Here is a 20419-nt window from a genome sequence, read left to right on the forward strand (position 1 = left end):
TAACATCAGCTACCATTTTGTCCGTAGAACAATACTCAAGATCTATCTTGCCCTCACTTAGAACAGATCTAAGAAAATGGAATTTAATGTCAATATGTTTGCATCTCTGATGGCAAACTGGGTTCTTTGAGAGAGCTATCGCACTCTGATTGTCTTCAAATATCTTTACTGGCTTGTACTGACATTCACTGTCCAATTCTCTTAGCAATTGTGCAAGATGTAGACTCTCCTGTGTGGTTGCGGCTAACGCTATATATTCAGCTTCATAGGATGATAGTGCAATTGTTGGTTGTTTCTTCGATTTCCAAGAAATCAGGGGTCCATTTTCAGTCAGGCTGAAACAATATCCTGTTGTGCTTCTCCTGTCAATCTGGTCTGAGGCCCAACTGGCATCACTATACGCCTCTAGTTTTAATTTCTCTTTGCATTTTCTGTAGCATAGTTCAAAATTGACAGTTCCTTTCAAGTATCTCAATACGTGTTTGGCAATGATCATGTGTTGTACACTTGGTTGTGAAAAGTGTTGTGACATTTTGCTTTTAGTCCAACTCAAATCTGGTCTTGTACATGTAGTCACATAAATCAAGCTGCCTACTATCTCCCGATAGCTTTTTACATCTGCAGGTTCACTTTTGTCGTCAAAATCTAATCTTTGTTCACAAGGAGTAGATCTCGGTTTACACTCTGACATACCAAATCTTTCTAGCATTTTCAAAATGTATCTCTTCTGATTCATCTTCACTGTTCCACTAGTCTGTTCAAAATTGATACCCAAAAAATAGTTCAGTTTTCCAAGGTCCTTCATTTTGAACTTTGTCGCAAGTGTTGACTTCACATCATTGAGTAGTTTGTCATTGCTAGCAGCAATGATCAGATCATCAACCCATATTAGTAATATTGCTTGCTCATTCCCATTCTGTTTGACATATACACAATGGTCCACAGAATTCTGTACAAATGCATTTGAACATAGATAGTGATGTAGCATTTTGTTCCAGTTTCTTCCCGATTGCTTTAGACCATACAGTGACTTCTTTAGTTTGAGAACTAGCTTTTCATTTGTGTCATTTTTTATCTCAAACCCTTCTGGTTGGTCTATATAGATCTCACAGTCAATTGGGGCATGCAAGTAAGCTGTCTTCACATCCATTTGATGCAGGATCAAATCATATTGTGCTGCCATTTGCATCAAAATGCGTAATGAAGTAAAATTTGCAGTTGGAGAAAAAGTTTCCATGTAGTCAGTTCCCTTTACTTGACTATAACCTTTTGCTACAAACCGGGCTTTGTACGTTTCAGTTCCATTTGCATTGCTTTTTATCACGTATACCCATCTACCCCCCACTGAGTTTTTGCCTTCTGGTAGGGTGGTCAATGTGAAGGTATCATTCTCCTTTAGTGATTCCATCTCATCCTTCATTGCATTTAACCACATTTGTGACTGGGGTGATTCCATGGCTTCTCTGAAGGTCTGAGGTACATCATGTGCCCTGTAGCAGTAGTCTATATTCATCAGTACCTGATCATCACGAACTGATTCTAGTACATAGTCATTCAAATACGGAGGAGTTTTTCTATTTCTTGTGGGGTATCTTGTACCATGGTCATCATCTTTGTCCTCTGTGATCTCCGCTATAGAAGCTGGGGTCTCTTTAGTCATTGGACTCGATATGGGAATTACACTTTCTCCATAGACATCATCATCACTGTCCAACTGCTCAGTCTGAGTTTGTTTCTCAATTACAGCCTTTTCAATGAATTTTACTAGTCTGTGGCTGTGCTTGAAGACTTTGCCAGTGTCTGGGTAATACACCAGGTAAGAAGGACTATTTTTGTCATATCCTACAAAAATTCCTTTTGTGCACTTTGGATCCATCTTTTACCTATCATGTTTGTATGCAAAACATTCTGATCCAAAAATGTTTAATTTTGAAAAGTCTGGTTTCTTCCCTGTCAGTATGTTGTATGGCGTTTGCTTCAAACGACTGTTAAAACATCGGTTCCGAATCATAGCTGCTGCCATCACTGCATATGTCCATAACTCTTTTGGTACTTTACTCTCTATCAGCATACATCTTGCCATTTCTATCAGTGTTCTCCAGTTTCTTTCAGCAGTTCCATTTTGATGTGGTGAGTAAGGTGCTGAAGTCTCATGTCTTATGCTCCTTTTTCTGAGTAGTGACTGGAAGTCATTGGATGTAAATTCAGTACCATTGTCTGACCTTATTCTCTTGATGATCCCATAGGGGGCAGTATCAGCTATAAACTTCTCTGTGGCTAGAACTGTGTCACTTTTGTTTTTCAGAAAGTACACAAACACTGCACCAGAATAATCATCAGTGAATGCTATGATGTATCGAAATCCATCTTTTGCAACTGGCTCTATAGGACCTGCTAAATCTGTGTGTACTAGTTCAAGTGGGCATTTTGCACGGGTGTCAGACTCTCTGTTTCTACTCTGAACAAATTTTCCTTGGGTACAAATCTCACAATTCAGGTTAGACTTTTTAACTTTACCATTGATCTTCATTCCATCTACTATATTCTGTAGTTTCAAGATATCATCGTAATTACAATGACCAAGGATTTCATGCCATATCTGAATATCATAACAACCGTAACAACTGTCGTCACATCCCATGTAGGTGTTCAAGTAGTAAAGCCTGTTGTATTTCTTTATAATAAATTTTGTACCATTCTTATGAACCAAAACACTGTCATCTTGTCGGAATTCAACAGATGCTCCATTCCTTGTTGCTGCCTCAACAGATAAAATGTCCTGTGGATATGTGGGGATAAATAATGCATTCTGTAGCAATGTCCTCACTTGTTTTCCCTTACTGTCCATTAGGTACACTTCCGCGTCGCCCCTCTTGAGTGCTACACCTGAAGTTCTTTTTCCATCTGCCAACTCCAGGTAATGTTTCTCTGGCTTAAACGATGTGTCAAATCTTTTAAATTTCTTGATGTCTGTGATAATATGCGATGTTGCTCCTGTATCTACCATTAGGCTTTTTGCTATAGAATTGCTCAACTGGTCTTCACTTATTTTAAAGGCAAATGTTTGTTCTGTATCATCAACTACATGCTTTGCATTGTCTCGTGCTTTCCGTCTGCACAATGTCTCTCTGTGAGTGGAGCTCCTGCAATGATTACACCACTGTGTCTTCCTTTTATTCACTCTGCTTGGACATGCATTGGCTTTGTGACCTTTCTGATTACAACTGTAGCAGATAAGGATGTCTTTCTCCCTTGCTGGTGTAACAGGGGTGCTGGTCTTCATAACATTATCAGTACTTGGGCTGCTACGATATTTTTCAGTGTCCTCAAAAATCCTTAACTGGGTTTTAAAGTCAGCAAAAGTCACATCTTCTTTGCCTTGTGTTATATGTATTGCAAATGGTTTGAATGATTCAGGTAGACCTTTAAGAATCATAGCAACTAGTAGTCCATCACTGAGGGTCTCTCCTGCATTTCTAATTGCTGTAATAGCTGTTTCTGTGCGTATGATATAGTCTGTGACACTTTCACATTCAGATTTCTGAAGAGATGTCAGTTCTGTGTATAAATTTATGATACGTGGCTTACCTTTGCCAGCATAATGATCTCTCAGAAGTTTCAATGCTTTTCTTCCATTATCAGCTGCTTCTCTCATAAGAGACAGACTTTTGTCATCTAGGAATTGGATTAGCTCAGCATAAGCTTCTTCATTCTTAGTTACTCCTATCTTGAATAGGGTCTGCTTCATCTGATGGTTCATGCAGGATGGTCTCTTTAAGGTTCATAATGCGCAGATGGCCTAGGAATTTTGTCTCCCACAGCTCATAATTCTTCTCATCTCCATCGAAAAGCAGCCTGTTCCATCGGCTTGTTCCCTCTCTCCTGGGCCCATAACCTGTTGCCATTTTGATTTAAGAGCAGGGATAACCGGTCTGATGCTGTTTTCTAATCTTATCTTGTGAACTACAGCAGATCTCTGATGGAGGATAAATTCACACAGGCACCGAGCTTGGGTTTCTCAGGAACACACACTGTTCTCTTCTCTTCCTCTTTTCTTTTTTTTTGTTCTCTGAGTAAAAACTTTATTTAACACTTCCTGGTTAACAAACAGACAACATTGTCATATGACTCTAGATCAGTGCATAAGCTGTATAAGGGCATATAAAACATCACATATCTTAACAATAACCTTTAAAGAAAAACATTTATTTGGTACAGCTCATACAACTCCTAAAATAAATCTGCACAGTTCCTACTTCTTGATTCATGGAAGCAGACATATTGTTTACAGACTGTGCTTTCAAATGGGCTTATCTGCTTATCTCCCATAGGCAGTCATGTGACACATGAGAGGATCAAATTACAATGTGTGATTAGACACAAATGAGGGAGCATTAAGCAGCCCATACACTCAGCCGATTTTCTGGCCGACCGATCGATCGCGATCGATCGATCGATCGATCGCAAATCGGTTGGCCAATCGACCGATCGACGGCCGATTTCGATCGATTTCGATGGATTTCCATCGAACTAGCAGGGTGGAAAATTTAGGTCGATCTGATGTGATTGCTTATCAGTTTGCATTGGCCTTAATGGAAATCTGATGGCAAAAAAATGCCATCAGATCGAATTTCAACAGATTTCAAACTGAAATCTATTGGAATTCTATCCTGGTAAAAAATGTTCTAAAAACGCATCAGATAGATCATCAGATGCATTTCTTATCTGTCTGCTGCCAATCTGACGAGTGTATGGGCACCTTTAGACAGCCTAAACTCCTTGAATACATACAGGGTGCATTTCTCTGTTTTCCTTGTGTCCTGTGCAAGAGTTCAGGTGCACTTTAAGGCCTGTACACACGCTCAGTCAATTTTGCACGGTGGGGATCTGGGGCTGATCCCTTGAGCGACATTACAGGGCTTGTTCTGTTCGATCGCTGTGTTCTGTTCTATGCTGGGGGGAATGTCAGGAGAGTGACACCGCGCGGCGGGCGGGGTAAGTGGGGAGAACAGTGCTATTGATCTACCAGGACGGATCAGTGGTCGAATGGTTGGGGGAGGTGGGGTTATTTGGCTGCTGTACACATGGTGGACTCTCGGCAGGCCTTTAATGGGTGATAACACACTCCTTTCTCACGATCTTTGTTAGGATAGAAGGATAATGTAATTTAGCAAACATGAACATTTTTGCAGATATGCAGATGCTTTCACTTTATTGCGAAAAATACAAAAATGGTATGCAATGGCGGTAAATATTTCTCCAATTGAAACACATATAATATCAATGGTTTGGAGCATCGCAAGGAAAGAATAATTGGCCACGACACTTACAGCAGCTCTCTATCTGGCCTGCATACAAAATATCTCCGCAGACCAGACGATTCAATTATAATAGTAGTAATAAGATGGAGTATCACCCTTTAGGACAAACTCACAGACACCGTCCTGATCGTCACTAACATGCAAGCAATAAAGCTGTGCTCTCTTTCTAGCGTTTGTTGTTTTTTGCATATGTGGTTGTGTTTTGCATTTTTCCAGCGTTGGAGGTGAAACACGTTTTTACAGGTGCTTGTAGGGAAAAGGGCATAAAAACATACATTTTGATCATTACAAAAGCATATAACCCCTTATAAATGCAGGCAAAGGACATAACTATAGGGGAGCAGCCCTGCTGCAGCCACAGGGGAGTCCAGCTTCTTAACCTCCCACCTTCTGATACATGGGCTGACTTTTCAAAGGCCAGAGGGGGGAGTCAGGGGCCCAAGTGCGAGTTTTAGACTGGGCTTCCAAACTCTTTATTAATATAGAGCCCCGAAACCTATCATGGACATATTCAGTGTAAGATACAGGTGTCGAACTCCAGTTCTCGAGGGCAGGGGCGTCTCTAGGCATAGGCAGTACAAGACATTGCCTGGAGTGCCATTGGTCCCGGGGGCGCACCATGTTGCTGGATTAAGCCATGCCCCCAATTAAGCTCCACCCCCAGACTAAGCTCTGCCCGTGGGTGTTCTATTACTTGCTTCTGCTGCATCTACTTAGCATCTTAGTCTGTGGGTTCCGGCAGGCAGAGCAGGGCTACGGGAAAAAGATGTCCGAAGCCCTGCACTGGAGACTATTTTTGTCTCCATGCATGGGGCTTCGAGCGCCATTTTCCCGTAGCCCTGCTCTGCCTGTCAGTGCGGGAGTTTTGCAGCACAAAGATCATCGGGTGGAGCTGCCGTGCGCCAGAGGGAGGCCGGGAGAGGAGTACTCTGCAGGTGAGTAAATGTTTTTTTCTTATAGGTGCAGGCAGGCATCAGGGCTATTAGGGGGAACTAATGGGAAGGGAGGGGGGAGGGGCCCTGCCTATGTGTATTTTCTGGTGAAATGCTGCCCACATTACGTGTATTTTCTGGTGAAATGCTGCTCGCATCGCATATTTTCTGGTGAAACGCTGCCTTTACATGTATTTTCTTTTAAAACGCTGCTGCATTAGGGTTATTTTCTGGTGAAAGGTTGCTGCATTATGATTATTTTCTAGTGAACCGCTGCCGCATTACGATTATTTTCATGGGTGGGGGGCGCTATGGGGACAGGAGTGACAAAATGTCTAGAGGCGCCCCTGCTCTAGGGCCATATCCATGCTAGTGTTTAGTATAGATTGGGAAACTGAGAAATGTGTTCTTTAATTAGCCACACCTTTCCTGATTCAGTCCCATCAATTCATTTGAGCTGTGCCAAAAAAGAGTGAGGATCTCAGCCCTTGAGGACTGGAGTTCGACACAACCTTTGCATCCCTTATTGCTAAACTTATGCCAAATGCCTTGTTATTGGTGGAAAAGTTATGATGGCTGCACTCGGGGTTACCGAGACATGGAAATTTTGGGAGGCCCCATGATTAGTAGCTATAACTCTGCATGAAGGTGTTCATCAGGAGCAAATCGTGCCCAATAGTCTTAGGAACACACTGCAGTGACTGCTACTCCAGGCAGTTATTCCCGTTTTTAGAGACTGCAGGCTCTGCATACAATTACTGTATTATTATTAGTAGTAGTAGTAATATTAGTAACTGATACGCAGGAGTATGTGGATACTTTATGAAAAATTACAAACACTGAAGACCTTGTACAATAGCTGTACAAAGAGCGGCCACCTGAAAACTAAACTGACAGTTATCTGGGTTGTCAAGGGTGCCATTTCTTTACAGCTGCCAATTGTCCCTCATAAACCTTGATTGTTATTGTTAGAGATTAGAGTAATCTCTGTTTAAGTGCTGCATGTTTTTATGTCTCATTATCATACTCAAGGACACACATCAGCAAATTGCTGCAAGTCAGCTGTGACCACCACATCTCCAATCATGCCTAGCAGAAGGTGGTGCCCCAGACCCTGGACATACAGTACCTGCTAATGCACCGATCCCTTGCTGGGTACTTGCAGTTCGGAATCTGGAGGTGTCATGTATTCCCTGGTACACACCATGCAATTTCCCATCAGATAGACAGGTCGAATCGATTATTTCCGACAGATCCAATCTGGTTTCAGATCATTTAACTGATCAATTTTGTATAGAAGGGATTGGAAAATCGATCAGATAAACGATTAGAAATCAGACATGTCGGAAATAATCGTTTTGAGCTGTCTAGCTGAGGGGAAATTGCATGCTCTGTACCAGGCATAAGGCTTGTTTCATATGGGCAACTGCAGGCCAGCCTTTTCTGAAGCGGGTGTTTGCCCGTGTGATGCGTTAATGCTTTTTGCGTCTGGTGTCTGCTGGTCATCCCTGATCCTTCTTCTTTGTTGCACGTTTGGGGACGACAGCGGTCTCACCATTGCTGTTGGCACTCTGCACTTTTTATGCTCTGTATAGGAGAAAACCTATCGATATTCTTTGATATTACTTTTTCAGTTCCAATTTTCCATTTATTGCTCCATATAGCCACTTTTTCCATATATATTTTTTGCTGCTAGCACCAATGCACTTTATCATTATACATTAAGGGCCCGTTTCTACTATTGCGGAAATCGCCGCGATTCCTCAGAGTTTCCCCGCACCAGAATCGCACAGGGAAACTCTGCCATAGGAGAGAATGGCGCCGCCGGCCGAATCGCTTGCGGTAGCGATGCGGCCGGAACCCCCCACAGAATTTGCGGCGGAGGCTGCGATTCCCATAGCCGTGCATGGCACGGCTCATGGGATTCGCCTGTGATCCCGCCCACTCGCTCAGTGCTGGTGTGCGTCGCGCAGACGCACGCCGCACAAGTGGAAACGAGGCCTTAAGGATGCACTTTTTCACAATTGCTGTTTATGGTGCACATTGTATCCGATGATTAATCATCCCCCTTCCCCCTCCTTTTTTTGTGAATACATGCATGTGATCTCTCTACACACGCACGCACGCACGCACGCACGCACGCACGCACGCACGCACGCACGCACACACACACACACACACACACACACACACACACATATATATATATACAGTGGGTTGCAAAAGTATTCGGCCCCCTTGAAGTTTTCCACATTTTGTCACATTAATGCCACAAACATGCATCAATTTTATTGGAATTCCACGTGAAAGACCCATACAAAGTGGTGTACATGTGAGAAGTGGATCAAAAATCATACATGATTCCAAAAATTTTTTACAAATAAATAACTGCAAAGTGGTGTGTGCATAATTATTTAGCCCAGTTTGATCTGAGTGCAGTCAGTTGGCTATAGACATTGCCTGATGAGTGCTAATGACTAAATAGAGTGCACCTGTCAGTACAAATACAGCTGCTCTGTGAGGGCTCCTCTCCCTCTGCACCCACCGCCACACCACTGCGTCCACCTCTGGGTATGTGTCCTCACCATGTTGAATTGTTTGTACGCATGTTTTAGCAAGTTGTCTATGCTGGAGTTAATAAAAAGTGAATGACAGCAGTGTCGGCGCTTTTTTCCTCCTTTGTTGATACAGACATATTACTGCCTGAGCACGCTGGGGATTCACTCATCCATACTTAGACTGTGTGTGACGGAGCCACTCCCTCCCCCTCCCACCTTTTAAAGAGTGCATTGACTGCAGTGCCAGCGCTTCTGTACCTCTACCTTGCATTACAAATCAATAACTGCAAAGTGGGGTGTGCGTAATTATTCGGCCCCCTGAGTCAATACTTTGTAGAACCACCTTTTGCTGCAATTACAGCTGGCAGTCTTTTAGGGTATGTCTCTACCAGCTTTGCACATCTAGAGACTGAAATCCTTGCCCATTCTTCTTTGCAAAACAGCTCCAGCTCAGTCAGATTAGATGGACAGCATTTGTGAACAGCAGTTTTCAGATCTTGCCACAGATTCTCGATTGGATTTAGATCTGGACTTTGACTGGGCCATTCTAACACATAGATATGTTTTGTTTTAAACCATTCCATTGTTCCCCTGGCTTTATGTTTAGGGTCATTGTCCTGCTGGAAGATGAACATCCGCCCCAGTCTCAAGTCTTTTACAGTCTCCAAGAGGTTTTCTTCCAAGTTTGCCCTGTATTTGGCTCCATCCATCTTCCCATCAACTCGGACCAGCTTCCCTGTCCCTGCTGAAGAGATGCACCCCCCGAGCATGATGCTGCCACCACCATATTTGACAGTGGGGATGGTGTGTTCAGAGTGATTTGCAGTGTTAGTTTTCTGCCACACATAGCGTTTTGCATTTTGGCCAAAAAGTTCCATTTTGGTCTCATCTGACTAGAGCACCTTCTTCCACATGGTTGCTGTGTCCCCCACATGGCTTGTGGCAAACTGCAAACGGGACTTCTTATGCTTTCTGTTAACAATGCCTTTCTTCTTGCCACTCTTCCATAAAGGCCAACTTTGTACAGTGCATGACTAATAGTTGTCCTATGGACAGAGTCTCCCACCTGAGCTGTAGATCTCTGCAGCTCGTCCAGAGTCACCATGGGCCTCTTGACTGCATTTCTGATCAGCGCTCTCCTTGTTCGGCTTGTGAGTTTAGGTGGACGGCCTTCTCTTGGTAGGTTTACAGTTGTGCCATACTCCTTCCATTTCTGAATGATCGCTTGAACAGTGCTCCCTGGGATGTTTAAGGCTTTGGAAATCTTTTTGTAGCCTAAGCCTGCTTTACATTTCTCAATAACTTGATCCCTGACCTGTCTTGGACTTGTCTTGTGTGTTCTTTGGACTTCACGGTGTTGTTGCTCCCAATATTCTCTTAGAAAACCTCTGAGGCCCTCGCAGAGCAGCTGTATTTGTACTGACATTAGATTACACACAGGTGCACTCTATTTAGTCATTAGCACTCATCAGGCAATGTCTATAGCCAACTGACTGCACTCAGATCAAAGGGGGCCGAATAATTATGCACACGCCACTTTGCAGTTATTCATTTGTAAAAAATGTTTGGAATCATGTATGATTTTTGTTCCACTTCTCATGTGTACACCACATGTGTCATGTGGAATTCCAATAAAATTGATTCATGTTTGTGGCAGTAATATGACAAAATGTGGAAAACTTCAAGGGGTGTGTGTGTGTGTGTGTGTGTGTGTGTGTGTGTGTGTGTGTGCGTGCGTGCGTGCGTGCGTGCGTGCGTGCGTGTTTTAAAATGTTGGAATTGGCATAGTATGGGATCTCTTAGGCTTCTTTAAGCCCCATCTACACCATGCCATATTGCAGCGATCCGGCGGCTCGATTAGCCGCCGGATCGCCTCTTCCGCGTGCCCGCCGCGTCCCCGCTCGCCACGCGTGCGCTGCATTCGATTCCCCGCTCGTGCCCGCTCATCCCCGCCGGCGCCGCTTATCTCCCGCACGATTCCCTGCCATTGTCCCCTCGCGGGGAGCGAGCAGGGAATCGGCGGTGCGGAGATCCGTCCTGTCGGATCTTATCAATCGAGCCGCATCAGCGGCTTGATTGATAAGGAGCATCGCGGCCGCATCTACTCGTGTAGATGCGGCTTTAGGGTATCCTAAGTTTTCTCCTAGGTGATATTTTCTCAACTATCAATACAATTAAAGGGAATCTAAACTGATGAATAAAAAAAAAGTGTTTAACTTACCTGGGGCTTCTACCAGCCCCCTGCAGACGTCCTGTGCTTATACCATCACTTAGCAATCCTCCAGTCCCCCCTGCAGGCACCCTCTTCTGGCCGGCCTACTGGGGAGTTGACAGCTACTGCTGTGCACATCCTCGATCGCGCTCCCTTCACCGGGAGCATTCTACTCATGTGCAGTAGAGATTTTTGGGGAGGGTCACTTTGTGATGGTGTGGGCACAGCACGGCTGCAGGGGGCGGTAGAAGCTTCTAGTTAAACTCTTTTTTTTCATTCAATTTACCGTAGGTTCACATTAAGCTACCGGCAAACAGAAAAATTCTAAGAAAAATGTTGACAGTACAATTTCACCTACTTTTTCAATTGCAGTGCAGAGTGCTGAAAAGGTATAAACAGAGGATTAAAAATTATCTCCTAGGAGGAAACTGGAAAAAAAAAGTTTATTGCCAAGATATCTTCCTTGCCAATGTTTCATAATACTGTAGCAGCATTTGCATAAGTAAAGCTCCAAGTCTTGTTTGGTGCTCGCCACCTTTTGACTACAAATGGTACATATGAAACATTTGCATGCAATATTTCTTAATTTTCAAATAAAAAATGTTTCTACATTCGAAAATTTTTAAATTAATGAAACATAATTGATAAAACAGCCTCTAAAGAGCAGAATTTTGAAAATACCTTGAAAATTGATTCATTTATTTTTAGTTACCTACCAGATCTGGCCCTTGATGGAGAGAGAAAGGGGGGGGGGGACACCAAGAGCCCAATAGTGTGATATTGTATAGATGATAATTAATAATGAGTAATATAACAATCTAATACTCACAAACCAGGGTTACCATTAGGCAACCACTGTGAAGGCAGGTGGGGAGATTAACCTGACCCCACTCAGGATTAAAAGTCGCTCTCTGTAGATGGGAAGAAGATGGGTATAACCCTCCACCAAGGGTGGACTTAGCAATATGTAGAAGCTTTCCAGAGGCGCCAATAGAATAAAAGTCACTTAAACGAGCTTAAAACCAATGGGGCAGTGGTGGGCCTATCCCATCCATGCAGACAAAGCAAACTAAAGGAAGGACTGTGGCATCAACAGTCAAACAACAATTTATACTCCACAGTAAAAATAGGCAACGCGTTTCACGGGCTCAATCCCGCTTCATCAGGCCAATCAAAAAGGAGCATACAGCTTATCAGCATCAAAACCACACTGAGCGCCTCTTGATGGAGAGAGAGATGCTTTTATCTTGATGTTAGACCTATTTTTTTTTTTCATTTCTTTAATTACTATAACTTTAAACATTAGAAGCATGTTAAAGTACTGTATGTTCTATAGACTCTGATGAACAAATATTTGAGTTCCTTACTCAATTATTTTCCCTTTTTGTGAATCGTTGTGCAGGATGTTACTAGCCGAGAGAAAATATGTTAATGTCATGTTGGTTGTTACTGTGTATATTTGCCGTCTCTTAGCACGGCAGTAATTTCCACTATAGTGTAAGTGCACCTTACATATTACATAGCAGGAAAATTAATTTCTGTTTGCATAGCTAACTGGCTGATTTCTAATCTGTACTTTAAAATACACGTGCATTTACTGTACATAATCACATTATCGAGGGCAGGCATTGTGTATAGCCTTTTATGCATGCAGCATGTTACATTTTTTCCTTTCTTTCCGAAGAGTACGGTATGTAGTTATGCACCACGTATTTTCAGAAGAGTGTCTGTCGTAAGACAGTGGTGGGCAGACAAATAGAGGAGCAGCTCAGGGTCAAACCTAAACTCAATATTTATACTAGCAGCCTTCTTTTATATAGGAAATATCTAACTGAAAATATCACATTTCAATAAACTGCTGTCAAGTCAATAAATGTAAATTGTGATTAGTTGGTAAAGGGCGTCTGTTTTGTCTTAGGGCTGGTTCACACGGGCGTCTGCCCCGCATTTACCGCCGGAATTCGGGCCTCGGCGTTAAACGCTCCCATTCAAGGAAATGGAAGTGTTTGTACCGGGCTTTTACTGGCATTTGCACAAACGCGGCGTTCAGATTCCGATTTTCCCTGGCGTTCGAGGTGACACTGGAATCTACATGTAGTGTCCTGGGGTGGTTAACCGCTGCGGCTAATATCGCTCTGTGAGGGAGAAAAACGCTGACTGCGACTGAACGCCAGGGAAAGCCACTGAAAGCTCGAACGCAACGCTGCCACAACCGAAAGCCGGGTAGGCGCCCGTGTGAACCAGCCCTTAAAATAAAATAATCACATAAGCCTATTGGTTTTTACTTTGTCCTTCGTTCTTCACATTTTGAGATCACTAGGCATACAGTTCATCTTTTATTATTGCTATTGTGTATTTATATAGCGTTACAGACTACCCAGCAAGCTCATGGTAAACCAGAACTCCTAGGAGTGTGTAAGGTGCTTCAAAGGACCCAAAAGCCTTCTTACTAAAAATGTTAAGCATGTAAGAGGGCTTTTTGATCCTTCGTAGCCCCTTACACACTGCAAGGGAAATGTGCTATCTACTATGGCAACTATCTAGCAAAGAGAAATGGATATATTCAGCCAGGAGACTTCCAACCTTAACCAATTATATTTTTAAAAATCCTTTTTATAATATGTTATTAAACATGTTATATATTTTTTTTTGCATTTTCTTTTAAGCAGCAAAGTTCATGTTTTCTTCTTAGGAAGTGGCAGAGGTAAAGAATGCTATAAGCCAAAATCCTCTGACCCAGGAAATGTATTATTATGTCATTAACTCAATAAATAATTTTGAATCAGCCAAATTTGGATCCATATTTGCTAAATCTGGCAATTAATCACTCCCTGATTGGAAGGTAAAGCGATTAAGCTTACCACCTCTCCACACTTGATCTCAGTTAGATTTCAGCAGAAATAAATTAAACTATTATCTGTGCTAACATTGTGCGACTGTAGCTGTTGATCCCCAGCTGCTACGACCAGTTAACATGATTGTAGTCTGAACTGGTCCACTGTCGGAGCTTTTTTATTGGTAATTGTGGGTTTAATAAGTCCCTGACAGAGCTCAAGGCTGCACCTGAAATAAAGACCAACAGAGGCAATGCAGAGCCCCACTGGGGCTAAATACATGCCTTGAATGCAAATTGAAAGCGCTGCCATGTCTCCCGCTGTACAGATTGAACGTAAGAATACTAGTGGCTAGCTGCATGTATTTAGCCCCAGTGGGACTCTGCATTGCCTCTGTTGGTCTTTCTTTCAGGTGCAGTCTTGAGCGCTGTCATTTGTCTGTCTGTTTGCTTGATGAAATTTGTATACCATTTATGATTAGCAGCACAAGGAATATTATGTTTTTATTGCTAGACTAGTGTTAGGTCTTCCCTGAGAGGGTCCGTCATCGTCATGGGAAGTCTATTAGGTAATAACCTGTGCACACATTATTTACTGAAGCTATCACCATTCCCCCCCCCCCCCCCCCCTTGCCTGTTTTGAGTGTTAGGTGTGTAATATAGTCCAGTTACTGGAGCTCTGCACATCCATGCAGATAAATCATTCAGGTATAAGTTCTGTTTGAAAGCGCTGCCATGTCTCCCGCTGTACAGATTGAACATAAGTATACTAGTGGCTAGCTGCATTCATTGCTTCAGATCTGAATTTTTAGATTAGAATTAGTACATAATTTGCATCTGTTTTGCATGTATTTAGCCCCAGTGGGGCTCTGCATTGCCTCTGTTGGTCTTCATTTCAGGTGCAGCCTTGAGCGCTGTCATTTGTCTGTCTGTCTGCTCGATAAATCAAGAGTGGTCATTATAATCTTCACACCCACAACAAGTGTAGCCATAAAAACGCACAAAATCTGAAGGATGGTCTCTACTGTATCATAGGGAGTGAAGTAGTGGTTTTAAAAAATCTGGGCCCCCCTGCAGTCGCTGCTCCCCTGTAGTTACATCCTTAATCTGTACCCAGAAGTAATTTCCTCTTTGTGCCAATTATGTAGTCAACAAGGCTGGCATCTTGCCCCATAAAGCATTGCAATGCAGCTATTCATAGGAAAAGGTGCAGTCTATTTCATCTGCAATACATACAGTATGTCATTATCAGTGTTCATCAACGGGAAAAGACTTTGCACAGGCCAACCAATTAATCAGCTACTGGTTAATTAACAACAACATTTGGCAAGCAATTGTGTCCCAGAGCCCACAGGTCAGTTTAATAATATGTGGCAAGTTGGGTTTTGCCATGCAGGAAAAAGCTACACACCCATAAATTACAAACTAACATGTTGCCTATCAGTCTGGATTTAAACATCTTCAGGAATGGAGCAGACCTGAGTGAGTGTGGTAAGATGTTCCATGGGGTTGGAGTAGAATGACAAAAGGCTCTGGTTACAAAGGTTTTGAGGAGGACTCTGGCTAGGACTGGAGTAACTATAGCCCCCATGACCATGGTGGGGAGGTGCAAGGGCTATGGCTCACCCCACTTCACCCTTCTGCAGAGTAGTGCAGCGGTGCATTATATTTACCTGCTGCGGCGATGCGTGGCAATCCCTCTGTTCTTCCTGGCAGCCGTACTCTCTATGCTGCATAGCTCCGGCTTTAAATACACGTCACATGATCAGGAGCTGGCGGTATGCAAGCAAAGAGTGTGTAGCTGTAGGGAACAACAGAGGTAGACATATTCCTCTGCTGGACTACTCTACAATGAGGGGAGGGGTTGCCGGGGGAAGGATTGCATTGAATGCATGTTTGTAGGTGTGTGTGTGTGTGTGTGTTTACTTGCCAAACTTGCAGGGAGGGGGGGGGGTTGACTCTTATGCTGGTTACAAATGTCTCTCAGAGACGAGAGACAAGAAAAAAAAAGGGCAGCGACAGTTCGTCGCCAGGTCCCTCTGTGCAACAGCCGTACACACGGCGCACAGAGGGACAGAGATGCGGCGGAAGCTGTCGCCGAAGGTTCCTCCCCCCCGCTGGAAGCTCCATACATTGTATATGGGGTTGCTGTCGCTGGTCCGCATACACACGCGGCACGCATGGCGGACTAGCGAAAGTTGTGGCGACAGATTGCCTGGCAACAGCTCTGAGTAGCGACGGTTCGGGGTGCGCGCCTCATACACACGGGCGACCTGTCGCCGCAACACGTGCGTGCCACGTGGTTGCGGCGACAGTTGTAGCCCATGTGTATGGACCATTAGGCATGGGGCAGTGGCACCATGCTATTTTTACTGGGGTGGTCCCATGGATTGTTGTGGTTATGCTCCTGGACTAGAGTATAAAGGTGCCCATAGACCTAACGATTATGGGCAGATTCAGATGGTCAATTGCCAAGTTGCCAATGTATGGCCACCTTTAGGCCAGAAACCCACTAGGAGCGATTTCTAATTGCTAGTGATTTGAAAAAGCTCTTGTTAATGCAATGCTATGGAGGATTTTTATAAAATCACATCACTTAAGTGGGATCACACCTATAGCATTACATTAGCAAGAGTTTTCAAATCGCAAAACGCTCAGAAAATCACTCCTAATGGGTTTCAGGCCTTAGTCTGCTGATTTGAGGTTGCAGAATGTGTGGTTCTCCATTCTATGGATAACCAATGAAGTGAGTGACAGTGCTGGTTTGTTAAAAGCCAGGCAGTGGGATTATATTTACAATGTAAACAGTTTAGTTCCTTATTTTGGTATGTGTAAAAGGCATTGCAATAGATCAGGACCTTGAATAAGGGATTCTATCTTGATATTTAAAATAGCATATCTTAGTTGCTCCATATTTTAATGCCACATACAAAGTCTCATAATTGCAACAGCACAGTCTGCTTTGAATTCCCATGAACCCTTCATCAAGCAGTTGTACAAATAAGAATGGTAGGAATGTTGACCCTGTAATTAGTATATGTACATAGACCAAAATGCTAGTTCAGCACCCATGCAGATTACATTAATGACAATTATAACACTTTGTATGAAACATTTAAAGTGGACCCAAATTAAAAATACAATCTATTTTCTAAATTATAATAATAAATAGCAGCCTTTCTTCAGCTGCATGATGACAAATATAAAATATTTTACATTTATTGGAGGAACCCCTCCCTTCCTTTCATATTGCCGGGACAGAATCCGGCAAACTGGTGGAGGAGATGGTGTCCGGCAAAGGAGGAATTGCTAATGGCTGCCACCTGTACAACCCTAGTTATGAAAAGAGAAGGGTGAAAAGCATGCACTGAAATGCTCATAGGCTTGAAGGAGTGTTTATTTGTCTTTGTATGTGTCAGAGTGGTGCAACTAAATATTTTGAATTAAAAAAAATCTTTGGTTTCGGTCCACTTTAAATATGGAGCGGCAATGACATACTATTTGTAATATCAAGACATGGAACGACCCTTACTTTATTTAAAGGAATACTATCGATACCCAAGTGTTCTAAAATGACAGTGTGCAAATAATGTCTAAGTAGCTGTGTAAACATTTTCCTACTTTTCATGTTAAATATCAGAGGCAAAAGCTGTAATTTATTGAGGGTAGGATTTAGCTATATTGGGACAAATCAATTGCAGAAGGGGTGTCTGCTTCAATGCACAGCCAGAGTAGCATATCTGACTACAGAAAGCAAATATCAAACATATCAAACTCTGAAAGCAAAAACAGTATGAAAAAGCTGTGACAATTAGTTACATTTCCTCTGCTCTCTTCAGACAGGTCAGTCAGAAACACAGGACACATGAGCTGCAGCTGTTGAGAGCTCTCTTCTCTGTCACACACAGAGCTACACATAGAGTTAACTGATCAAGTGTGAGGGGAATTTCCCCTCTCCTCATGGCTCAGTCAGCCATCAGTTTTGGTGTCAGTAAAGTTTGAATGTATTTTGATAACAGTAAACAAAGAAGTTGCTGCTAAAATGTATACACCAGTACTTAGCAGCACTTCCCAAACAATTCCTGTGTCAATTGAAAAAAATATGTGAATCGATAGTATTCCTTTAACCACAAATTCTGCAGTGCATGTGTCTATACTGTCTCTATTTTTCCATAATAAAAATTACACTTTGATTATTACCCGGGGAAGAGGGGAGTCTGGAAAGAATTAGGGTTGGCAGGTCTTCTGTGGGGATAATGTATCTACTTTTTGCAGTGTTCCTTAATTTCCATAAACAAACCAAAAAAACCTTCTGATTGAAGTAAAAAACAAAACAAAAACTGTTTCATTGGTTATTTATGATGAGATCGGAGACCCATTTCCCCCAAAATAACTTTATCTCCTTAATATGAGATATTACTTAGCCTAGTTTGACTTGAGGCTAATTTGCTCAAGTGTTTGTGTTCCTTAATTCTGTCACCAATCAATACAGTATAGCCAAAATGTGCACATGGCCAGAGTTATACAAATTGGGGCTCCGTACCCTCAGTTATGATGGTAGTTGTTTTGTCTCAGTCTTGTCAGCATTTAGTTTGAGACAGGAGTCATTCCCCCACTCTTGTAGCTTGCCTAGGTATGGGTTTATAGCTGGAGGTCAGACTGTCATGCCAGGTTTAAAAGAATAAATACGACTGGGGGTCAACAGGCCATATTTTTGAATTAGTTTGCCAAGAGGAAGCATGTATATTGTGTTCTGCCAGTCAAGAGGGATCTCTAAACCACTGGAGAGCTAAGTCATCAGTACCAGTACTCCTGTAACCTGCAAAACAAAGGTTGTTGACATACATGCAAAAACAGCACCAGGAAATTTGAGCGCAGAGCAAAGCCATGCTCCTACAAAAGTCCTGTGGCGTTAATCACCATTACCCCTCCATGGACTCGGGGAAAGATGTAATTAGGCTGCCAGCTGCTGGTGGTGGCTGAATTACACTGTTTTTATAGTAAATTGGGCTCCGTCTGAGCATAGCTATAGCTGTAATTTAAAGAGCACCTCCGGCCAAAAAAAAGGTTTGAATGGCAATACATGTATGTAAATTATGCACTGTGTACAGTTAGATGAACATATAAACTTTACATCTGGTACATCGTAGTGAATAGAACGAACTCACATCTATAACTGTAGTAGCACTTCCTTATTTGTAAAGTACACCCTCAGCATGGTGTCCTCCTCTCCAGCCTGATTCCCTCCTCTGCCCCTCCCTGCCCTGCTCTCTGCCTGCCTGAATTAAATGACCTCTCTTTTCACCGTTTGTAGGAGAAGAGAGAAGGGAGAACTGCTGCAGTCTTTTTATGTCTGCTTGCTACAGTACAATTCTTATTTCAGATGTCGGTCTGCTTGCCTGGACTAGATCACATGGACAAGGAGGGGGGGGGGGGGGGGGGGGGGTGGAATTATGACATCGATCTCCCAGCATCCTTTGCACCTATGGTTTGTAAAGAAAAAAAAATCACCCTGTTCCAATTTCACAATGGGGGCAGGGATTTCAAGACTGAATGTGAAATATGGACCCTAGGGGTGTGAAAATCAACCTTTATGTGTGACTTTGTATATCTCGGCAATTTATTAGGTTCAACGCTAACTGTAATTTATAATTTAGGTACTCTTAAATTACTACCTATGGCGACGCATTAATTTATGCAGCTTGCAAATGGACCAATCGAATTCTACCTTAAACAGATTTGATTGGTCCATTTTCAAGCTGCATGAATTCACATACAGAATTTACACAATCCTGCATTAACTCGGAACTATTTGCATCTAATTGACAATCCCAAGATGAGGAGATTGGTCAGTGAGATGTAAATATTTCCGAGTTTATATAGGATTATGCAAACTCTTTATGCAAATTTATGCAGCTTGAAAATAGGCCATTCTACACACAGGTGGTGTTACTACCGCTACAATACAACTGCATTTAAATTGCATCCACACTGCACTAGTGGAGATTGGAGACTGGACTGCTCAGCAAGCGCACAGTTCAGCCGTCAGTCTGAATGAGGCCTTAAAGGCTGAGGAGCAGCAAGACTGCCAGGCAACTGGCATTGTTCGAAATGAAATATGTCAGCCTCCATATCCCGCTCACTTCAGGGCCCGTATGCAATTATCTTTTTCTCCTGAGTTTTCTGCTAGTTGATATTTTCAAACTGGTCAATAAAATGTCTTTTAAATCGGCAGAAAGCAAGAAAATAGTTTTGATAGTACTTTTCCATCTACTTTTTGGTACTTTTTCAGTTGCAAAGTGCTGAAAAGGTATTTTAAATAGAATAAGAAAAATTATCTCCTAAGAGGAAAAAGTTAATTGATATTGGCCTAAGGCCTATTGGTATTTTAACCATTTTGTGAAATGCTGCTGTAAACCAGGGCAGGGTCAAGGTCACAGGTAGTGTGGTGGAGATTGGGGAGGGGTGACATGCTTACTTCCTATGACAAAGAAGAAAAAGCGACCGACACTGCGGTCTCCAGCATTGGGGGGAGGCACATTCAGGGATGGGTCAATAGGGTA

Source organism: Hyperolius riggenbachi, chromosome 3 (assembly GCF_040937935.1).
Source record: "Hyperolius riggenbachi isolate aHypRig1 chromosome 3, aHypRig1.pri, whole genome shotgun sequence".
NCBI classification, from domain to species: Eukaryota; Metazoa; Chordata; class Amphibia; order Anura; family Hyperoliidae; genus Hyperolius; species Hyperolius riggenbachi.